The sequence below is a fragment of the Antechinus flavipes genome, chromosome 3 (genome assembly GCF_016432865.1).
Source record: "Antechinus flavipes isolate AdamAnt ecotype Samford, QLD, Australia chromosome 3, AdamAnt_v2, whole genome shotgun sequence".
NCBI lineage: Eukaryota > Metazoa > Chordata > Mammalia > Dasyuromorphia > Dasyuridae > Antechinus > Antechinus flavipes.
The window spans coordinates 429,619,879-429,642,021 of NC_067400.1; the positions used below are offsets into that span (position 1 = coordinate 429,619,879).

Sequence of the window (22,143 nt, forward strand, 5' to 3'; positions counted from 1 at the left end):
CCTAATCTATAAAATTAGGGAGTGGAACTAGGTGGATTTGTAAATTGTTTCTATGATCCCATGTCTTACCAGGATTTCTTATCTACAGATTAAACATTCCTATTTCTTTCCCTTGATTGTTGGTGAAATGTTCTCTAGTTCCCTTACCATCTTGGTCACCACACTTTCGATATACTCTAGATTATCAATATATTTTTTCCCACATGGCAATTGAGGTTAAATGACTTGCTCAGGGTTACACAGCTAAGAAGTGTTAAGTGTCTGAGGTCATATATGAACTCGGGTCTCCTGATTCCAGAATTGGTGCTCTATCCACTGCTCTATCTAGTTGCCCCCAGATTATCAATATTCTTTTTGAATTCTGGCACCAAGAATGGAATACAAGACTACAAATACCAGAACAGAGAACATTAGAGCTATCTCCTCTTTCAAGTCTATGCCTCTTTCTTATGCAGTTTGAGGTGCTATTAGCTTTTGTTGCTGCAAATCACATTATTCACTGATATTGGCATAAAATTCATTTAAAAAAAAAAAAGAAAGAAAGAAAACAGACCTCTTGTGAGATGAACTGATCTCTGAACAAGGAATTTCTCATTCTAGATTTTTAAAACTTTTGGGAGAGTTTTTAACCTAAGATTAAGATACCACTTTTCAATCTATTGAATTTCTTCACCTTAGATTTGGCCCAGTGTTCCAGATTATTGATCTTTTATGAGAGGGTCCAAATTGGCATCAATTTATTAACTCCTTGGGTTTATTCTTTCAAGAAGTTCCGTATTTGTGTCAGCATGCTACAATAAAGCTTATATCTCTCCTTTTCCACAAGGATGGCATGAGAGACTTTCAGAGACTTTATTTAAATTTTGTTGTACTATATCTAAGCCTTTTCCTGTTCCTGCAATCTAATTACCCTATTACAAAAGGAAATGAGTCTTATTAGGTATGATTATTTCTTGATGAAGTCATATTAAGTTTATTATGATCTTTCAAAGCTGTCTTATGTAGCTGTGTCTTCTATTTGCTTTCTTTTTCTTCTATGCATTAAAATAATGCTTCAATGACACTCTTTTCTTTATTTTTTGGCAACCCTATTGTTTATCCACCCTCACCCACCCCATCTTTCTCTGTCTGTCTGTCTCCCTGTCTCTGTGTCTCTGTTTCTGTGTGTGTGTGTGTCTCTCTCTCATTCCTTCTTTCCCTTTCTTTTTCCTTACTGTTCTTCATCTCTTTCTTTCTCTTCCTCTCTCTCTCTCTCACACACATGCACACACACATTTACACACACACAAACCCACACATGTTGAAAGTAGTTTCTTAAAAATTGAAACATCCACATAGTTAATTAAAAAAATTCACACGTTGGCTATATTTATAAATGAACCTTAAGTTCATCATATATCTATCAGAAAATGACTAGCATGCATCATCATTAGTCTTCTGGAATCCTAATTGGTCATTGCATTTATCATAGTCACAAGTCTTTCAAAATTTACTTTTACAATTTTTTTTCATTATTATATAAATTGTTCTGGTTCTGCTCAGTTTACTCCTCTTCAGTTTATATAAATTTCCCCAGGTTTATCTCAAATTGTCCTTTTTGTTTTTTCCAAATATCTGTTACCATAAAAAAGAGTAGCCATGAACATTTTTCTACATATAATTCCTATTTCTTTTTCATTGATCATTTTAACAGACAGGCCTAGCAGTGGTGTCTCTGACTCAAAGGGTATGGATGCAAAATATTTGATTCAGTTCCTTTTATGTCTTTCACATGAGATTTTTAATAGAGAAATATGCTTGAATTTTTTTTTAAATTTCTTCCTATTTGTTTTCTTTATGATTTTAGATATATTGGTCTAATTTATACCAAAAAAAAAAATTTAATTTTATGTAATCAGAATTGTCCATAGTATCCTCTGCCATCCTCTTTATCTCTACTTAGTCATGAATTCTTCCCCTGTTCTTAGTTATAAAAAAGTGTTTCCTTTCTTACTAGCTAATCTGTTCTGTTGATGGACCTATATTTCTTAACCAGTACCAATTAAGTTTAATGAGTACTGATTTTTTGTTTGAGATATGGCACTGCTAGGCCTCCCTTCCACTTTTGTCCTCATTATTTCCCTCAAAATCTTTGACCTTTACTTCCTTTAGATGAATTTCATCATTATTTTTCCCAGTCTTATATAGTAATCTTTTGGGAGATTTATAAATTTGCCATTAGATAAATTAACTTAGGTAGAGTTATTTTTATTATATTTTCATCCTTCAACCATGCACAATTAATATATCTTCGATTATATTGTTCTATATTTCTGTACATACCTGTAACTTTACTTTTATAATTCTTATATGTTTCTTGGTTGATAAGTTCTGGGATATCTTAAATACCCTTTAATTATTTTAAATAAATGTTTTTCTTATTGTATTTTATTGGTAATATATATAAATATTATTGATTTATATAGATTCATTTCATATCCTGCCTATACTTTGCTAGATTTTAATCATTCCAATTAAATTTGTTTGTCTCTTTAAGATTTTCTTGGTAGACCATATTATCATCTATAAAAAATAATAGCTTTATTTCCACTTTGTCCATGTTTTCTTTTTATTTCTTTTCCTTGTTGTGTTGCTATAGCTAACATTTCTTAAACTATATCAAATAACAATAATGAAAAGGAATATCCTTGCTTTATCCCTGCACTTATTTAAAATCTTTTAGCTTTTATTCATTACACATAAGATTTGTTTTTGAAAATAGGCAGATACTTTTGTGCCATATTAAGAAAAAATCCATTTCTTTCTTTTAAAAATTCTTAAAATAGAAATAGTATTTTGTGAATTTTTTTCAACATTTATTGATATAAACATGATCATTTTGGGGCGGGTAATTATTGCCAATATAATTTGTTGTATCTATAACTTTTCTTATATTGAGTTAATTGTATATACCAGTTATAAGTCCAACTTTGTCACAATATATATTATTTATAATATGTTATAGTTTCTTTGTTCCTATTTCATTTAATATTTTATTTCATATTCATTAGGAATATTGGTTTGTATTTCCTCTTCTATTTTACCTTTCTCTGCTGGTTTAAGAATCAATCATATTTGTAATATACAAAATGTTTTTATCTTTTTTCCTACATTTGCAAACAATCATCTAATGTTGGAATTAATTGTATCAGGCACTTGTATTCTAGTCCTGGTTTTTTTTTTTCTTCTTTTCAGGCTTATTCATTTTCAATTTCTTTTTCTGATATTGGGTTAATTTATCTATTTCTTCTTCTTAGTTCAAGTATTTTATAATTTTGTAAATACCCATTCATTTCATCTGCATTGTCACTTTTGGTGAAGTTTACTCACTCAAAAAATTTCTCATAATTGTTTTATTTCTTCTTTAAAGGTTGGAAATTTTTCTTTTTCATTTTTGATACAAATAGTTCATTTTAATATCTAATTTTAATATTCCAGTAAAGGTTTTTTGCTTTCAAATTTATTAATCTCCTTTTCTAGATTTTTGCAATTTCTAATTTGACTTTTAGGGTTTTTTTGGTTCTTCTAGTGTTTTCCTTAGTTGAATGCTTAATTTGTTGAATTGTGCTCTCCATCCAGGTTGCTGATGAAAGTGGTTAAATATATTTCTCTATCTTAGTACCATCTTTTTTTTTTTTTTGGTACTTTTTAATGACATTTCTATTGTTTATTTGAGTTGTTCTTTGATACAATAATTATTTAATAGATCATTTAGTATCCTAATTTTAATCTTTCCCTTAAATGACATGTGTGTATATATAGATAGATGAGAGAGAGAATTTTTATGTTATTATTAATGTATTCAATACATTTGATATTTTTGATTTTCTGCATTTTTGTGTGAGTTTTTCATGTTGAAGTACATGGTCAATTTTTGTAAAGATACCAGGCTGAGAGGAGAAATATGTTTATCCCTTTCTGTTTCCATTCAATAATCACCATAATTCTTTTATACCTAACTTTTATAAAATTCATTCAGATAATTATTTCTTCATCTTTTTGTTATATTTGTCTAGCTTTGAAAGATTTACCTCGAGGCCCCTGTCTATTATAGTTTTATTGTCTATTTCTTTCTGACTTTTGCTTGACTTTTCCTACAATTATTTAGATGATATACCATTTGATGAATATCTATTATGTATTAATATAAATTTGCTTTCTATTATGTCTTTAAGTATAATGTAGTTTTAATTTATATCATTTTTCACTATGGTAATGTTTACTTTTTCCTTCTCAGAGCTAGATATAATTTGTTGTTGTTCTTCTTCTGAAACAAGATAGATTTTGCTAAAATTCATTATTTTAATTTCCTGTGAATCATTGCATTTCCAATTTTTCTTGTAACTGATATGCTTGAATTCTACTTTATCCATTTTGCTATCATCTTTTATTTTATTGGAAAATTTATCCCATTAAATGGAATTCATTATATTGTTAACTATTATTAAATTTCCCTTCTTTTTATTTCCTTGAACTTTTTCCTTTTTATCTCCCCCCCTTTACAAAGACAAGGAGTATATTTAACACTTGTGGTAGATCATAAAAACAATGCTTCCACTCCAATGCCCTTCCTCTTTTCCTCTTTTGTAATTGATCATAGGTTTTTACTCTTTCTTTTTAATTCCCCCTATTAAATACCCTCCTCCCTTTTTTTTTTTTTTTGCTTATGAGTATTTCTTTATTGATGATTCCCTCCTTATCCTTCCTCTCTTTTTCTCCTCTTGACCACTTTTGAATTTAATGCATTTCTATGCCAAACTCTGTCCCTATCTCAGCCTTCCCTTCTCTCTTTCTCTTTCTTCCTCTCTACCTTCCTTTCTCTTTCCCTCTCTTTTGTGTGTGTGTGTGTGTGTGTGTGTGTGTGTGTGTGTGTGTGTGTAAGAGTGTCTATAATTGCACTTAATTCTCTTTTTATCTGGTTCAGATGAGAGTAAATTTCACATGATAATTGTTCCTTTCATTTCTTCCTCTAGACATCTTTTTTTTCTTTTTCTGCACCTCTGTTAAATGAGACGATAGGTTCCCTATTCCCTCTTCTTTCTTCTGCATTTTACTTTTCATCGTTTCTATTCTTGAAAAACTACCGTTACAAGACAAAACTGTCCCTAAGCCATCTATTTATCTTATTTAATGACTTCTTTGACTTTTTGAGACATTAAAGTTCTGAAAAGACATTTGTTTCTTCTTTCCCTATTAGAATGTTAGTACTTAATCCTTTAGCCTTTTTCAAAGCTCAAATGCATTTACAATTATAGTTTATTCTTTACTTTTGTATTTACATTTCAAATTTCCTATTTAGCTCTGATATTTTCATTAGAAGTGTTTGAAAATCCTCTCTTCTATTAAAGGTCATTTTGCCCCTGTAGTATTATGAACACTTTTGAAGGATAGGTTATTCTTGGTTATAAGCTTTTATATTTGCCTTTTGGAATATTATATTTCAAGATCTACTTGACTTTATATTGATAGCTGCATAGTCAAAAGTAATCCTGACTTAGTGCCCATAGTACTTAAACTCTTTTTTTGTGGTTGTTGTTATAACATCCCTCATCCCCACCTCCATGGCATATAATGTTCTGAGAATTTAAATTTCTTTCAAGAAGTGACCAGTGAAGTTTTTTTTCCTTTATTTTCATTTTAATTCCTTGTTTAAATCTCTCTCTCTCTCTCTCTCTCTCTCTCTCTCTCTCTCTCTCTCTCTCTCTCTCTTGTTGTTCTTGAAATAAGGTATCCGTGCCTTTTGGCAATATTTTTAAGTTAGTCTAGTGATTCTAAGATCATCTCCCCTTGAATGTTTTTATGGTCACATTCATACTATATGCTCTTCATTTTCTTCTATTTTTTTTCAATTTTTGGACTTCATTTAATTTTATTATTGTCTGATGGATTCATTGCTTTCTTCTTTGCCTTTTCTAATTTTCAGGGAATCCAATCATATGTAAAGTTTTTTACATTCTCTTTTAAGCTTTTAATTCTTCCCATTTTTACATCTTTAGGTATCATTTTATTTTAAATTTTAAATTTTACATTTCTTGCTTCATTTCTTCCCAGTACACTTATAGTCCTTGTGATAAGGTCATTTTTTACTTTGAGGCTCTGATTAGACTTATTTAATTATTCTTTAGGACTTATCTTCTATATTTCTCAGTCTGTAATATTTCTCATTATATTTATAAAGTTCTTGTTTTTGTTCATACCCAGTATCAGCATCACATTTGGGCCACCATTGTTGAGGTGAACTCTTATTTCTCCTCTATTCTTGGAGGGAGTAGCCAGGCCCTGCTTTGTCCTACATGTGGTGACTAAGATGTGGGGCCTTTACTTCTGCAAGATTTTCTGGGTTTTTGCTTAGTCTTCTAGTAGCTTAACTTAGCTTGGGTCATGGCTCCTCTATATCCTAGTTCTTGCCCTGTGCCAAACCTAAAGTTCCTTTCAGTCTTTGCTGTAAACTGGATAAGGCCTAACCAAATGTTTTCTAAGGTGCTAACAGGCCTCCTGCAAAATCCCAGTTTCACTGATTCCCAGGTTTTTTCTTGGACCCTATTTTTTCCTGCTATGGATCAAACATGGTTGATTGGAGTCTGGCCTGCCCTTGTCTATTACTTTAGTTCTGTTGTAGGCTACTGGAGCTCTGTGGTGATCACAAGTTCCTTGATGGTGTTATTGCCTCCTGCTTGGGCATAAGTTAACTAAATACTGAACTGGAATCTGATCTGTTACTCTGTCTTGCTGTTTCTCAGCTATGTTGTCTTTGGGCACTCTTCTATTATTGTCAGCTGCTGTAGTTTTATTGTTACCTGTCTGGACAGTGATATACTCCTGTCGTCTGTCCTGATTCTGAATTAGCTAGCTATACTCTGGGCTTTCTGCCTGTCCTGGATTGTCTTTGGTCAGAGATTTATGAAAGTTTTCTTGTATTTTCCTGTACTGGATGGAAAAGGTTCAACAATTGTTTGATCTTTTCTTTATAATTGTTCTTTCTAGTACATTTTAAGAAATCTACTAGAATATTCATTTTTGATCTCAGCTCCTTTATATCCTTTATGTCCTAACATATCACCATTAACTTGTAAAGGACTGAAACTGTGAATAGGTGTACTGGAGTCAGACAACTGAGCACTTAAGGCTAATTACTTATTGGACAATACTCTATTAGCATATGTTTGGAAAATGGCCCTTCCCACTATTCTGTGCTGGCTCAATCTTTTGGTTTATACAGAGAATTGTAGGAGAGATTAGGGGGTGAAGTAAGACAAGCCAGAGTCACTTTTATAGTGGACCAAGAGAAGGGAAGTTGTGGAGAGCTTGTGTCCATTCCCTTCACTTCTCCCCCTAAAGACAAAGAATAAAGACCAAGGACTTTTGCTTATCCTGACTCTGGCTGATTCTAAGGCATCCAGGATGCTAACTCAGACTTCACGTTAACTATATTTATTTATATTTCTTTTCGCAGAGAAAACATTTGTCTATTATCAGCGTTCCATCTACCCCAAACATTGGATACAATTTTTCTTTAATCTTCTTGTTATCTTCAACATAGCTTTAAAAATTATTTTTATTGTTCTTAATTTTTATCACCTGAACTTTCATACTTATGACATTATTTTCACAGGCTTATGTATTGTTTTGTATTGGTAACTTCCAATACCTACCCTTGCTTCCTTTGGCTTCTTGTTATTTTTATAATTCTATATTAGCTCCTCTTTTTGGCAGTTACATTTTTAAATTATTAGTCAACACACACACACACACACACACACACACACACTACTCAATGTCCCACCTTTTTACCAACCATCTCTAGTACTTAGAATGCATACTTATCTCACGTTTATCTACCTCTTGCAAACCATGGCTACATTCAAGGTTCAGTTCAAACATCACATTGTATAGAAAACCTTTTCTGATGTTACCAACTCCCTCTCAAAACTATGTTGCTTTCACATTCACTCACGTGCATATAAACACACATGACACATACACACATACATATTCAGATAAACACACATGTGCATTGTGCTTCCCATTAAAATTTCAGCTCTTTGAGGATTGGGCTAGTTTCACTTTCGTCTCTGAATTGCCATCATTTAGCATAGTGTCTGATAGTAAAAGATTAATAAATGTTGATCAGTTAAAGTTTGCCTGTCTTGAAATGATTTAATTAGTTATATTCCTGGATATCCATATCACTTTCTTTTCTTTCCCTTTTTCTTTCTCCATTAGATTTAATCTCGTAAGTGTCACCAGAATTTGACTTTTAAAAGTTTTGGGGCATTCTTGGGCATACTTCCTCTATAGAATTTCAGGCCATGAGATTGTACTTATTTTTTCTTTGAGCTCTGTGAAACTTGTTCTCCCAAAATATAGGTTGTGTGTCAGAATTATTGGCTCTTTTTTTGTAATGTATTTTCCTTCTCCCTGCATTTTCAATTAATAATCTTACTCTCTTGCACTCTAGTATCTTCTCTTATTCTCCATGACTTCCTTACATCATGCATGAAAAAAATATATCATAGATATATTTTTATATCAAAGATATAAAATATATAAATATTATATATATATAAATATCATAGATATATTTTACTCTTCTTATACTTCTAGTTTGTCTTATAGTCTCTCACCTTCCCTCCCCCTAAGTCTATTTCTGAATGTCCAGTCTATACTCATTGTGTTCATCTTCTGCTCCATTGTTCTTTTCTATAGTGCTTTTAATTTGGCCTCTACCCTCTGCCACTCTGATGAAATTCTTTCAAAGTGTATGAAACTGGTGAATTTCTGGTGAAATCCAAAAGCCTTTTTTTAAATTCTTCAGTCTTTTTAGCTTTTCTGACATTTGGCACTGTTAACTATCTATATCTTGAAACTTTTTGCCTCTTGTGGCTTCTTTGTTTCTTGTACTTGATATCTTTATTCCACTATTCCTTTATATCTTTTTCTGATTTATTTTCTTCCTTCTACTTGTGTGTATATCTCAAAGTTTTATAATAGAGTGCCATGTTTTTAACCATTAACATCATTTTCTTACACACATAAAATCATTACTCAGTTATTACCTTAATGCACATATCAATGATCATTTATTTTAACTCATATACAAGCATGAATGCCTTCTACAAGAAAAGTAGTCTTTTATTTTCTATATGAAGCCCTCAAGAAATGAGGGATTCCCTTGATCTGTAGTACCTGATTCAACTCTAAAAATTCTCTTAGGAAGATTTTACTTTAATCAAGTTGAAATCCACCTCTGCAACTTCTATGCATTTCTCATAATTCTGATATGTGTTAAATAAAAGGAAATATAACTTTTTCTTCCATTTAGCAGTTTTTCCAATATTGAAAACCAATTATTACTTCACACCCCACAACCCCAAGTCTTTTCTTTTCTGGGGGTGAGGGTGGGGGGAAGAACCTTCTGCAGTTTCTTCAAAGGATTCTTTAATTTCAACTCCCCTTATCAACTTTTTCACTTTTCTCTACATGCCCTCAAGCTTGTCACTGTTTTTTCCCCCCCTAAAATGTTGCTTCTAGAACTGAACACATGTTCATGTACTGTCAAGAGGTGGGGAAAAAGTGTCTTTATCAGGTCTCCTGCATCATATTGAATCTCATTTATTTCTAAAGGATCTATATCCTTTTTTCATCTACCCTTAATTTTCACATTAAAAAAAAAAAGAATCGGATTTACTGTGAGTACTGCATAGTTTACTCATAGTTTAATTAATTAATAATTAATAAGTTTAATCACTTAATTTGTTTCATGATGTTTGTCTCATGTCCTCAATTGGATTATAGCCTCATTGATGGCAGATATTCTCTGTGAGAGTTCATTTCTCATCTTCCCCTCCCATATCATCCTTTCATAGTACTGAATCTATAATAGACCTTATAACAAACAATAATAAATCATTAATGTAGTTCTTAAAAGTTTATAAAACACTTTACAAATGTTATCTCATTAGATCCTCACAATATCCCCATGAAGTAAATGCTGTTATTTTATCCTTATTATACAGATGATGAAACTGAGGCTGAAATGGTCACAAAGGTAGAATGTTGAAGAAGCAGGAATCAAATTCAGTTTTTTTTTTGATTCTGGGTCCACCTATATCAACTATGACTTCTAGCTCTTTGTGAAAATTTGTTTATTGATTTTTAATCATCAAGGACTAAAGCATAGTATATTAACAGAAATAGCATATATATATATATATATATATATATATATTTCCTTTCCAGTTAAATCACTTCTTTTCTTTTCTTCTCTTCTACACTGTGTACCATCCCTCATAACAAAGACTTTTATATAAATAAATAGAAAAAAGTTAAACAGTAAACTTAAATCATATCAATCAATATGAATTTATATATTAAGCATTTGTCATGTACTAAGCCCCATGCTAGGTTTTAGAGATATAAAGAGAAACTAAAATATTCTCTCCCTTAAAGAAATTTTCATTATAGATCATAGAACAAATCATAAACACGTAGAAGTATGTATAAATATTTACAAGTTAACTTTTTAGAAAAAAGATTTAGATGCTGGGGAGATCCAGAAAAACCTTATATAATGTAAAAGTTCACATACTTCATTTGCTGTAAGACTTAGTACTGATTCTGCAATGGTCCAGACCCATAATTACTTATATTTGCGGGGAGGGGGGGAGGGAGGGAGGTGGAGGAGAGAAGGAAAGGCCTGCACTTTCTTCTTACTTCTTTGAGAACAAACTTGATGGTTATAATTAAAACAGTCAGTTTCTCCTTTTTTTTAAAGTAGTTCTTTCCATTTATTTTGTTGTGGTCATTTGATATATTGTTTATCCAGTTCTGATTACTTTTAGTCTACATCAATTTCTATAATATTTCTCATATTTCTCTGAATTTTCAGTAGTCATCATTTTTTAAGGCACAGTGGGTTTCTCTTCTCTTTACATATTACAACTTATTCAACCATTCCCTGAATAATGGGTGTTTTACTTATTTCCTGTTCTTTGCCACTGAAAGAGTACAGCCTTGAATGTCTTAGAGTAGATAGGATCTTTCTTTCTGTCTTTAACATGTAGATTTCTGGGTTAAAGGTCCTGAGAATTTTAGTCATGTTTTTAATATTCTAAATTTCTTTCAAGAAGGCTATACAAATTTACAGTTCCATTAAAGGTATAATATACTTATATTTATGCCTTTTCCCAACATTAACTTTTCCAATGTTCGTTATATTTGCCAGTTTTCTCCCTGTGAATTGAAACCTTCAGTGTTAAAAGGGATTTTTCAAATTACTTCTGATAATGATAATAATAGCCAACATTTATTTAATGCTTCTTCATTTGCAAAAATTATATATATTATTTCATTTGGCTTAATTACTACTCCCATTAGTTTTTTCAACATACTAAATAACAAATGTATTCTTTTTTCCTGTGTTCAGTATTAGTCATGTTCCATTTTATATTCACATATTAAGAAATATGCGAAAACACTGGGTACTATCATAACATTTGAATTATCCATCTGTTATTTCTTTATTGCCCACCTTCTTTTCCAATAATATACTTCTTTGATGTTATTTTAAAACTATTATTTGGCATTTAAATCTTTTCTTCATTATACATTGCAACCTCCTTATCTCCCACATCTATTTCCGTCCTGCCCTTTGAGTCATCTGAAATTTTAATTCTCCAGAGGTTATGGTGTTCTATAATTTGTAGTCATGGAGAGGTATTGGGGGAATGCTTGTGTTAAATGACAAGTTTCAGCATTAGAGATTAATACTTGTGATTTTTGGAAGTGTCACACAATTCCCCCAAAACAAATATATTTAATCTATTTTTAACCCTAAGTCTAGTGCATAGTCCATTTACTATACATGCCTAAACTATATGTGCTGATGTTCTAACTTCCTAGGCTATAAATGTAATTATTTTTCATATTATGATCAATGTGTATCTTTCATCTATTTTGTTTTTCTTTCATGAATTGTTATGCATATCTGTTTTGAATGGCAATAAATCTCATTAAATCACATACTAATGTTTACTAAATCCCAACTATATCCCAGATACTGTGCTAAATACAATATAAAAATTATCCCTGGCCTTGAAAAGTTTACAGATGTGTGTGTGTGTGTGTGTGTGTGTAGACCACATACAAACAACTATGCTGAAAGAAGATAAATTAGAAAGATTCTTAGAGGGAGAGCCTTAAGATTAAAGAGGGTTGCAAAAGATTTCTTGTAGAAGATGAAACTTTGGCTGAGAGTTGAAGGAAGCCAAAAAGTAGAAATAAGGAAGGAGAGAGTTCCAGGCATGGGAGATATCCAAGAAAAATTCTTGGAGTCAAGGTATGGAAGACTCCATTCAAGATTTTGAAATACATTAAAAGCACAAAAGAAAATTTCATATTTGATTATAGTGGCAATAAGGAATCACAGGAGTTGATTTAATAAGGAGTTGATGTGGTCATTCTTGTAATTTAGGAAGATCAATTTGACTACTGAGTAGAGAATGTGAGGAGATTCTCCTCTTTGAGGAGAAATTTGAGGCAGGGAAATTAACCAGAGGCTATTACAATAGTCCTGCTGTGAGGTGATAAGTGCCCATAGCAGCGTGGTGATAGTGTCAGAGGGGAAAAGGGTACATGTTCAAAAGATATTACAAAGGTAATGATAGAACTTTTCAATAAATTGGATATGGAGGGATAGGAGAAAGGAAGGTATTAAAAATACACCTAGGTATACAGCCTGAATGACTGGGAGATTAATGGTTCATTCAAATAGTAGTAAGTTGGGAAGAAGAAGTTTAGGGGGAAAGATAAAGATTTTCATTTTGAATATGTTATGTTAAATATGCCTTTGAAATATATAATTCAAAATGTCTAATAGATATTAGAAATATGAGACTGAATGGGATGAAGAGAGGCTAGGGCTAGATGAATAGATCTGAAAATTAACTGTTTAAACACCATAGTTGAATTCATACACACTGATGAGAGTACCAATTGAAATAATAGATAGAGCAAAGAGAAGAGAAGGCCTAGGATGGAATTAAAGGGGATATCCATAGTTAGCAGTTGTAATGTGGATGAAAATTCCACAAAGAATACTGAAAAGTGGTCAAGAAGGTAGGAAGAAAACCAAGAGAATAGAGCTTCCTGAAAATCTAGAGAGAAGGAAGATCAAGGACAAGGGGATGGTAGCAGCAAAGGTTGTAGATAGGTCAAGAAAAATCAAGATTAAAAAAAAGGTCATTAAATATGTAAGAAATCATTAACATTATATATGATGAGAGATCATTGGTAATTTTAGAGAGAACAGTAACAGTTTAATAATGAAGTCAGAATCCAAACTGCAGAGAGTTATGAGGAAAGTAAGAGAAAGAAAGAAGAGTCTTAGATTACAGATAGGCTTCTCAAGGACCTTAGTCTTCAAAAATGATGGCAAATATAGGATGAGAGCTAAAAGGGATGCATGGATCAAATAAGGGATGGGCTTCTTTCTTTCTGGGAAGAAGCATGTGTTTTTAGGCAGCAGAGAATTAACTAGTATGAAGAGATTGAAGATTAGGGAGAGAGAAAGCCTTTTGCTGGAGAAGATAGGATGGAATGAGATCACTTATTCATGAAGAGGAGTTTGTTTTTTCAAAAAGAAGGAATCCCTTTTCTTGTGAGACAGGAGTGGAAGAAAGAGTGGTGGAAAGTACCTAGGTGATGAAAGATAAGGAAGAGGGAGGTATTGGTAAGTACTCTCTCCTTTTTTTTTTTTTTTAAATATGAGGCAAGGTTCTCAATTAAGAGGATCTAAGGAAGGGGAACCATTGGAAAATAGAGTAATGAAAAGATTTGGAAAATTCATTGGTAAGAGTGATAGTCAATTAGAGAGGTATGAAATGATTAAAATGCTACACTGAAGGTCAGTTGAGATTATATAACTTAAATTTGCAATTAATCCAGTCAGCAGCGTTTCATATTTTTTTTTCAGCTTCATTCAGCATCTCATGAGTAGAAGCAAAGGCAGTGAATTTTGAAGGTGAAGTGAAGCCCTATTGTAGTCTAGGCATATAATGGTCACATTATTATACATCAAATGAAACATTTATCTGATCTAATTATAACACAAGAACAGAAGATGTACTGTAGCTCTATACATGTAAATTTCTATTTAATTTTTTTTAATCCTAGAGGAAAGTCTCTAAAATATTAGGTAATTTCTCTTTAGAGTATTCGTGAGAAGACATAGACAAGAAATTTACAGGATGTTAAGACATACATTGGTTAAAATCTGGATCATGGGAAGAAATATCTGGATTGATGAGGTCATGGATTTATTGAAGTGTAAGTGGAGATGATGAGAGACTAGAGAGCAATGCAACAAGATGTGCGATGGCATAAAAACTGAGAAGATGAATTTAGTTTTAAGAGAGAGCAAAAGCTATGACATGACACCCAGAGGTATCTTTTAGTTTTCTAGGAATAACACTGAATAAAAAACAAAGCAAGAACATATGGGCTTGAATTTCAGAAAAAAAAAATACAGTTTGAAATAAGGTAGAACTGAATTTAATGATGATTTACTATCAAAACACACTAATTAGAGTACATAAAAAGAAAATAGAGCAAATGTATATTTATAAAAAGAAACATATCTAGTCAACTCAATTAGCAGTGCTAATAAGGAGAATCATTACTGATGAATCAATATTCATAAATTGATAAGGTTTTTTTTTAAACTGTTTAAATCTTGATTTCTTAGTGGGTTATTTACAGTATGGAAATCATACAATTATGATGTAAATATCTAGTTTCCTTGTCTTGATCACTTGTATTCTATTCCATGACTGTATCTGATCACTTCTTGGTATGATCATTCACAAAACTTTCCAGTTCATATTTCCCTGAAATAGGGAAATAATAGCCCTTCTGGGACAAATTTTTTAAAAAATGATCCTATGTATATGTATAAAATATAATAACCGAGGAGAATAAATGATAATGTGAAGAAGGATTTGAAAAAAAATTCACTTTCCCATCCCTAATTACTTTCTTGGTCTTCCCTCTTCCCTTCCAGGTATAAAACTGAGAGTTTATCTTATATGTCATATATGATTTGACCCTTGTAAATGTATTCTTGAACATAAATTCTTTGGGAAAAATGCAATTGTGAATAATTCTCATGCCTGAAATTTTATAAGACTAAGTTTGAAACGCTTTTGCCTGGGACAGAGTAAGCAATTAATAAATGTTTTTTTATTGTTAGCTGATTGATTTGTGTGTTCAATTCACTTCATCAAACATTAATGAGAAACAATCTATGTGCAAGGAGCTGCATTAGGTCTCAGAGGAGAACCAAGGCTTAGACAATATACTGTCCCCACACTTACTGCTTAATAGCAGTATCAGACTTACACACAGTTAACTCTAATGCATGAGTGCCTTAGGTGCAAAACACAGTGCTGTGTGAAGTTTTATTGCTTAGATATCCTGCTTCAAGCTATCCCAATAAGATTGGCTATATAAATCAAAGTAATTATTTATTTGGAAATATATTTTTTCCTTATTGTTGGCATTTGTAAAAAATAATAATAATAATTACAGACTCATATCCCTCCCATATTTATTTATCTGTGAACATTTCATATACTTCAATAGAATGTAAGCCCCTTGAGGTTAACGACTGCATCTCCAATACCTAGCACAATGTTTGACACATAGTAAACACTTCTTAAATGTTTGTGGTTTATTTTTAACCAAATCCATGGTTTAATCCCTGGGAGGAACTTCCTCTTTCAGCATAGATCAGATATTCTCTGTAGTTTATAGCCTTAACATCTTACTTAGAGTACTTAGACAATGTGTCCAAAGTCATCCAGTTGGCATATGCAGAAATGAAATGGAATTCAAGTATTCTTGACACTGAAGCCAGCTTTCTATCCACTATGTTATGTTTCTCACTCAGTTCACTGATTGAAGTAATTTTTTCTAATAACTGATAAATGTAGTAACTTTTCTTTTAAAATATTCTTGAACAAGTATTCTAGTCTTTTAATGTATATTTTAATATTTATTTTCATATTTAATATATATTTTGTAGGGTAAAGTAGCATTAAGAAATATGGCATGGATTGAATATCATCATTAAAAAGAAAAAATGTGGCTTCCATAAACAAATTTTGTTATTCATCCTGTATTTTCTATTATCTCTCTTAGGGGTTTCCAACCAAGAATAATGTTAAGATTTGGACTTATCTAATATTTTATTAACATTGGGATTGGACTGTATTATTTTCACAAATGACATTCAAATCAACATTATAGTAGAGAACAGTCTTATTGAAACCCTTTAATTATATGTGGAAGGATATTTTTGGATGGGGAGGGGCATAAGAGGAAGAAAATTGTTGCTTTTTAATTTCCTGCCCTGTATGTTTTTTTCCCTTTCTCCAAAATAACATTTAGCCATCTCTGTAGCATTTTGACTAATGTAACTTTATCTTAATATCATTAAATACTTTTATGTATCAGAGTTTTGAGTTTTTAGAAATATAAACAATACAATGTCCTTTTGGGTCAAGACTCAAAGAAACAAGCAAGGTAGTAATATGTAGTGCTCAACTACTAATAGATAAATGAAATGCAGAGGAAAGTTTTTCATTTCCTTGGAAGTTAAGGTGGCAATTCAAAGGGAATTTTGATGTGTGTCAGTGACAAAATATTTTGTTATGATTAATATTATTGACCAAGGGTACAGTTTTGAGAATTTATTAAATGTTTACTATATTTGTGTGTTTTAACTCTCCCTCCCCCCCCCCAAAAAAAAGATATCTGGAATAAAATTTCACTTAAAAACTAAAAAAAAATAAAAACAAAAAAACCCCTCAAATTCTTGCCCTTGGCTAAGGGATACCACTGGTGGCCTTGTTGTTCCCATAGGACCATAGTGTCAAATTGCCTTTAGCTGAAACTTGGAGATCTCAGAGCTTATCTGGGGGCATAGGAGACATTTCATGAACTCTTACCAAACAGCTCTCACAGTTTGGAATTGTAACTATAAGAAGCTCTTACATTTGAGAACAGAAAATAAATAATGCTAACATAGATACTAACAATAAATGTTCCATAATATGTATTCTTACTGCACTTGGCTCATTCAATAGAAAGTTTTTACTCATATATTTATGCTCATCATGCCATTTAACACTATAAGCTCCTTGAAGACACTGATCTGGTCTTCTGTTCCTCTTCAGTCAACAATATAAATAAGTCTACACTAACTTGGTGATTATGTTTACTTGCTAAAGGCATTGATAGAATCCATAGAATCAAAAGAATCAAATGTTAAATCTGTGATTCTCAAAATATTTGGTCTCCCATCCTTTCCTGCCATTACCCTTTCTTCACATGAATACCTTGATACCCCCCTCCACCCAAAGTGACGACATTTACATGGTATTGGGAAAAAGAGAAAAAGTGATACCATCTTTAATTTGTTTTACTGAAGAGGGAGGAGGCTGACATGTAGAAGTAAGCTAAGTAAATGGAATAGTGTAGGACTTTAGAGGGAAAAAAAATAGGAAACGAATGGGAAAATATTGGTCATAATAAGGAAAGGTATCTGGGCTGTCATCACACTGAGGAAGTTTGAGATGATTGAGGGCATCATTATTCAAATCCAATAAGATAACATATGTAAAGGTCTTTGCAAATCTTAAAGTCACACACACACACACACACACACACGCACTGAATATATACTGATAATAACAATAATACCTAATTGTTGGAATACACGGGAGCCCACCTGACAATGACTGCTGGAGATCCAACCCAGAATGGATCTCCTTTTGTGAGAGGATGATACAAGGAGACTGAGAGGCAGTTGCTGTTGTCTGACCTCTCTCCTCTTCCCTCTGCCTCCAATTTGTCTCATTCCAGTCCATGACACCTGTGTTAGCAAAGGCTGCCTTGCAACTACTTCAATTGTGGAGGCTCTCAGAGAATTGACCTGTCCTTTAACACCTAATGTATATAAATTAGGTATATATACTAATAATAATTATTGTTTTGGATGACATATAATGTAAAGCACTGAGAAGTTATTTTATATCAAATACATACACAGAAATTATTATTATTGTTGTTGTTGTTGTTTTCATTAGTGTTCCCAATGTGTGAAACAATATGTTATTTATCAATGTGAATTTCTCTTCACTTTAAAACAAGACAATTTAAAGGGAAAAACCATGAGAGAGAAAAGAAGATCCAGTAGCTACTCTAATTGTATCTAAATGTTTTAGTCATTGTTATTAACTTCATTCTTTTGGTCAGTAGAGATTAGGGTTAAAACATGGAAAAAATACACCACTACGCTATATGATTCTCTAAGTCATTCTAAAGACATTTTTATTTTTCTTAAGAGCTCATTTCCATCTTGTTTTTAAGGCATTACCTAAAAGGAAAATAAATTATCAATTTTATTTTTGTAATTATTCAAATAACCCCAATGGAAACTTATCAGTGTGCATATTCCCTCTTTAGAGCTCAACCTATTCTTGACTAACCATCTGGGGTAACTTTTTTTCATTTTTTCTCACAATTTTGTCACAAAGAGTCCAAAACACCTACTGGGACTTTCCTTTGACAGTGAAGCTCAGAGGATGATGTTAGTTTTGCCTTGCTTTCACCTTAAGACTTATTTTTCTTTGATAATATATTTTACTCCTAGCTAATTCAGTTTCAGTTGATCAAAGAAAGAACACTGGGAAATGAATGTAAACTGCTTGCATTTTTGTTTTTCTTCCCTGGTTATTTATACCTTCTGAATCCAATTCTCCCTGTGCAACAAGAAAACTGTTCAGTTCTGCACACATATATTGTATCTAGGATATACTGTAACCTATTTAACATGTAAAGGACTGCTTGCCATCTGGGGGAGGGGGTGGAGGGAGGGAGGGGAAAAATCGGAATAGAAGTGAGTGCAAGGGATAATGCTGTAAAAAATTACCTTGGCATGGATTCTGTCAATAAAAAGTTATTTTTAAAAAAACATATTTTACTCCTAATCTTCTTAAACAGCTCTTTATTTGTTATGTATTATGGCCTGTTTTTGTCCTTCCCCTATCCTACGTAACCATGTGATGGGTAAATTGCTAACTTCTTTTTTCATGTCTAACTTCTTTTCTTAAAGGTAATTAATATGTTTTTTTCTTTTTTTTAATTTAAAATTTATTAAGTGCATTTTGTTTAATTCAACTAGTTTCACTGATAGAGGTGATACCATTATTCAGTAGAACATTAACTATGCCATTATGGAACCTATATTTTAGTAAGGTGTTAGGCTGCCAGCATAAGCTAGTATGTGTAAACATTCTTCAAACTCTTAAAAGAACAGCTTTATAGAAATCTAAAGTAGTAAATTACAATTTTCATTGATATTAATTTCCTTTTCCTTTAATTTTTTTTTTTTTGCTAATATATTCCAGTACATTTCATCAATATGAGTATTCCTTTCATCAATGCAGATCACATCCTATGTGTGCTTGTGGGTCCTATGTCTTGTCTGTATCCTCCTATTATATCACTATGAGAATAACAGGGAGGGAATCCTAAATATACTTAAATCCTTCTGTTGTCTTACATTGAGAATGTACCAATGAAGAGGGTTGGCTGATCATCTCTGACTGTCATATTCCTGGCCCATTTTTTTTCTCTTCATATGTTTCTCTGATAACAATCAATATATTTTCCTCCTTGTATAATTCTTTGTGTCTCCTCATGGTCCTTTGGAAGATCCTCAACTTCACTTTCTCTGAGACTACATGATGCCATCATTTAATTTTTCCAGAAGAGTGATAAACATGTGTGTGTGTGTGTGTGTGTGTGTGTGTGTGTGTGTGTGTGTATACATATATGGGTTGCTGCTTCAAATAGAAGCTTGGAGTTATGTAAGAGAAAGAGTTTTTAAATGGCAGTCCAGTCCGCTGTTCTTTTCAGTCTGGACTCAACTCATTGTCTATTTGCTAAGTCTCTTCAAAATGTGTCTCCTGATGGATGAGCAATATACATTGTTCATTCAAATGTGTGGTAGGAGTGAGTGGTGGGTGGGTGGGGATAATCATTTGATCTGTGTTTTCATACATATAGGGAGTTCCTGGGTAAGGAAATTTCATTTAGCTACAATTTATAGTCAGAAAATTTTCTAGAGTGAATGTGATTTGCCATGGGCACATAGCCATCAAGTGTCAGAGGCAGTGACAGGACTTTTACTCAAATCTTTCTGGTTCCAAGATCATATCTTTATCCATTATGTCATAGTTTCTTTTTGAAGTTCATTTTTTTAAATGATATTTTAATAACCACTTTAAGTTAAAAATGAAGAAATACTCAACTAAACAAAAAACACAACTCTACTCTTAGCTATACAAATTCATTTTCAAGTTCTGCTTATTTTAATATAGGTTTAAATACATCTTCCTTTCAAATTTCTGCTTCTACTCTGACAGATTACTAATACATTTAATAGTGAAATTCCAAAATTTGTTTGAAACTTGAACTCCTCAATGTTAATTTAAATATCTAAATGAACTATGAAGATGGTGAGCATCAAAGTATCACTAGCAACATGTTCCAAAGAAAGCCAGAAACTTTTTTTAAAACCCAAGAAGCCTTTTAAAAAAGGCTAGCAGTGTAGTTCAATTAAATTCAGTAGCAATTAAATGACTGGTTGTTAACTACTTTTCTGTACAAGGCACTGTATTAGGTTTGGAGGATAAAAGATATGCCCTCTCCCCCCACCCAACCCCCCCTCACAAAATAATCTCTGACCTTAGAGAATTTATGAGAATATTAATTATTTCCAGGTTAAGACATCTGGTCTAGCTTAGCAAGAAGATAAAAGAAAAGTAGCTTTGAGAAATCCCAGATTTAGATTTAGGTACCTACATTTAGCAACTTTTATAAAAAGAATGTAATTGCATACATAAAAGGTATGGTGGGGAAAATAAGTCTAAAGACCTATATTTTATTCTGAGTATTTTCACTTAAGAACAAAACTTTGCATTTCCAGAGAGCTATAAGATATACATACAAAGGTATTTGATGCAAGATATTTAATTTTTCCTCACAACAACCAGGTGCAGTATGTGCAGTATGTCTTAAGCCCCATTTTACAGATGCAAAAAATCACTTAGTTGCTATATTAATTAGCTCCTTGAAACTTCATTATCTAATTCCTACCCTAAATATAATATGGGGTTATTAAGACACAATTGATAGTATCTGTGAGAATTTTTTTTAAATAAAGTATTATACAAATTTAAATTATAATTTTGTATTAGTAATGTCATTACAATCAAGATATGTTTGTCTGAAGTTTAACATGACATGTGAATGATAGTAGATTCCACTATAAAGCTCAGGATTCTTAGGAAGATTTTCTGATAGCCATATAGATAACTGGAAGGGTGGTCTTGATGAATTTTCTTTTCATCTTTGAGTAATTAATCAAAATTGGTGAAATAAAAATCTGAAACAAATCAAAATTTCACCTCTACAAGAGAGCTGATGATGTTGATGCTCTTTACTTAAAAAGATTTCTTGTTTGAAGGAGTAGAATCAGCTGTCAGATGCGACTTACTCTAGAAAACTGAAGAAATAAAGACAGTTTCAGTAGTCTCCCCCAGGGAACAAAGTATCTCATGACAAGCATGTTTCTGTATCAGAAAAATCCCTTAAGTGAATCCCATACCCCAAAGCAGATGTTTCCTTGCTTTGTGACTCTCTATACACACACACACACACACACACACACATACACACACACACACAGAGCACTGAATTAGTTGAAGATTGCTTCCTGCTTCTATTTTAACTAAAAATATTATTATAATTTTGACCCTATCTTTTTCATTTATTTTATGTTACTATACATTTTGATGAGTCTTTTTATTCTCAAAAGGTGCTGTTCAGCTTATATCATCATATATATTAGTTTTTATTAGTCTAAGCAGATGTACATTGGCATTAAAAATACATCAAAAAATTTCAGTTGTAACTAATAGAATTCCTTTACATTTTTCACGCCATGTCTTTATTCACTAGTGATATAAAAATGCAAGA

General features: G+C 32.0%; 1 protein-coding gene across 1 annotated transcript in view; it reads left to right on the forward strand.

Annotated features, from left to right (window-relative positions):
- FIGN (fidgetin, microtubule severing factor) overlaps positions 1-22,143 on the forward strand; it is a 173,642-nt gene that overhangs the window by 67,667 nt on the left and 83,832 nt on the right. The gene's annotated exons all lie outside the window — the stretch shown is intronic.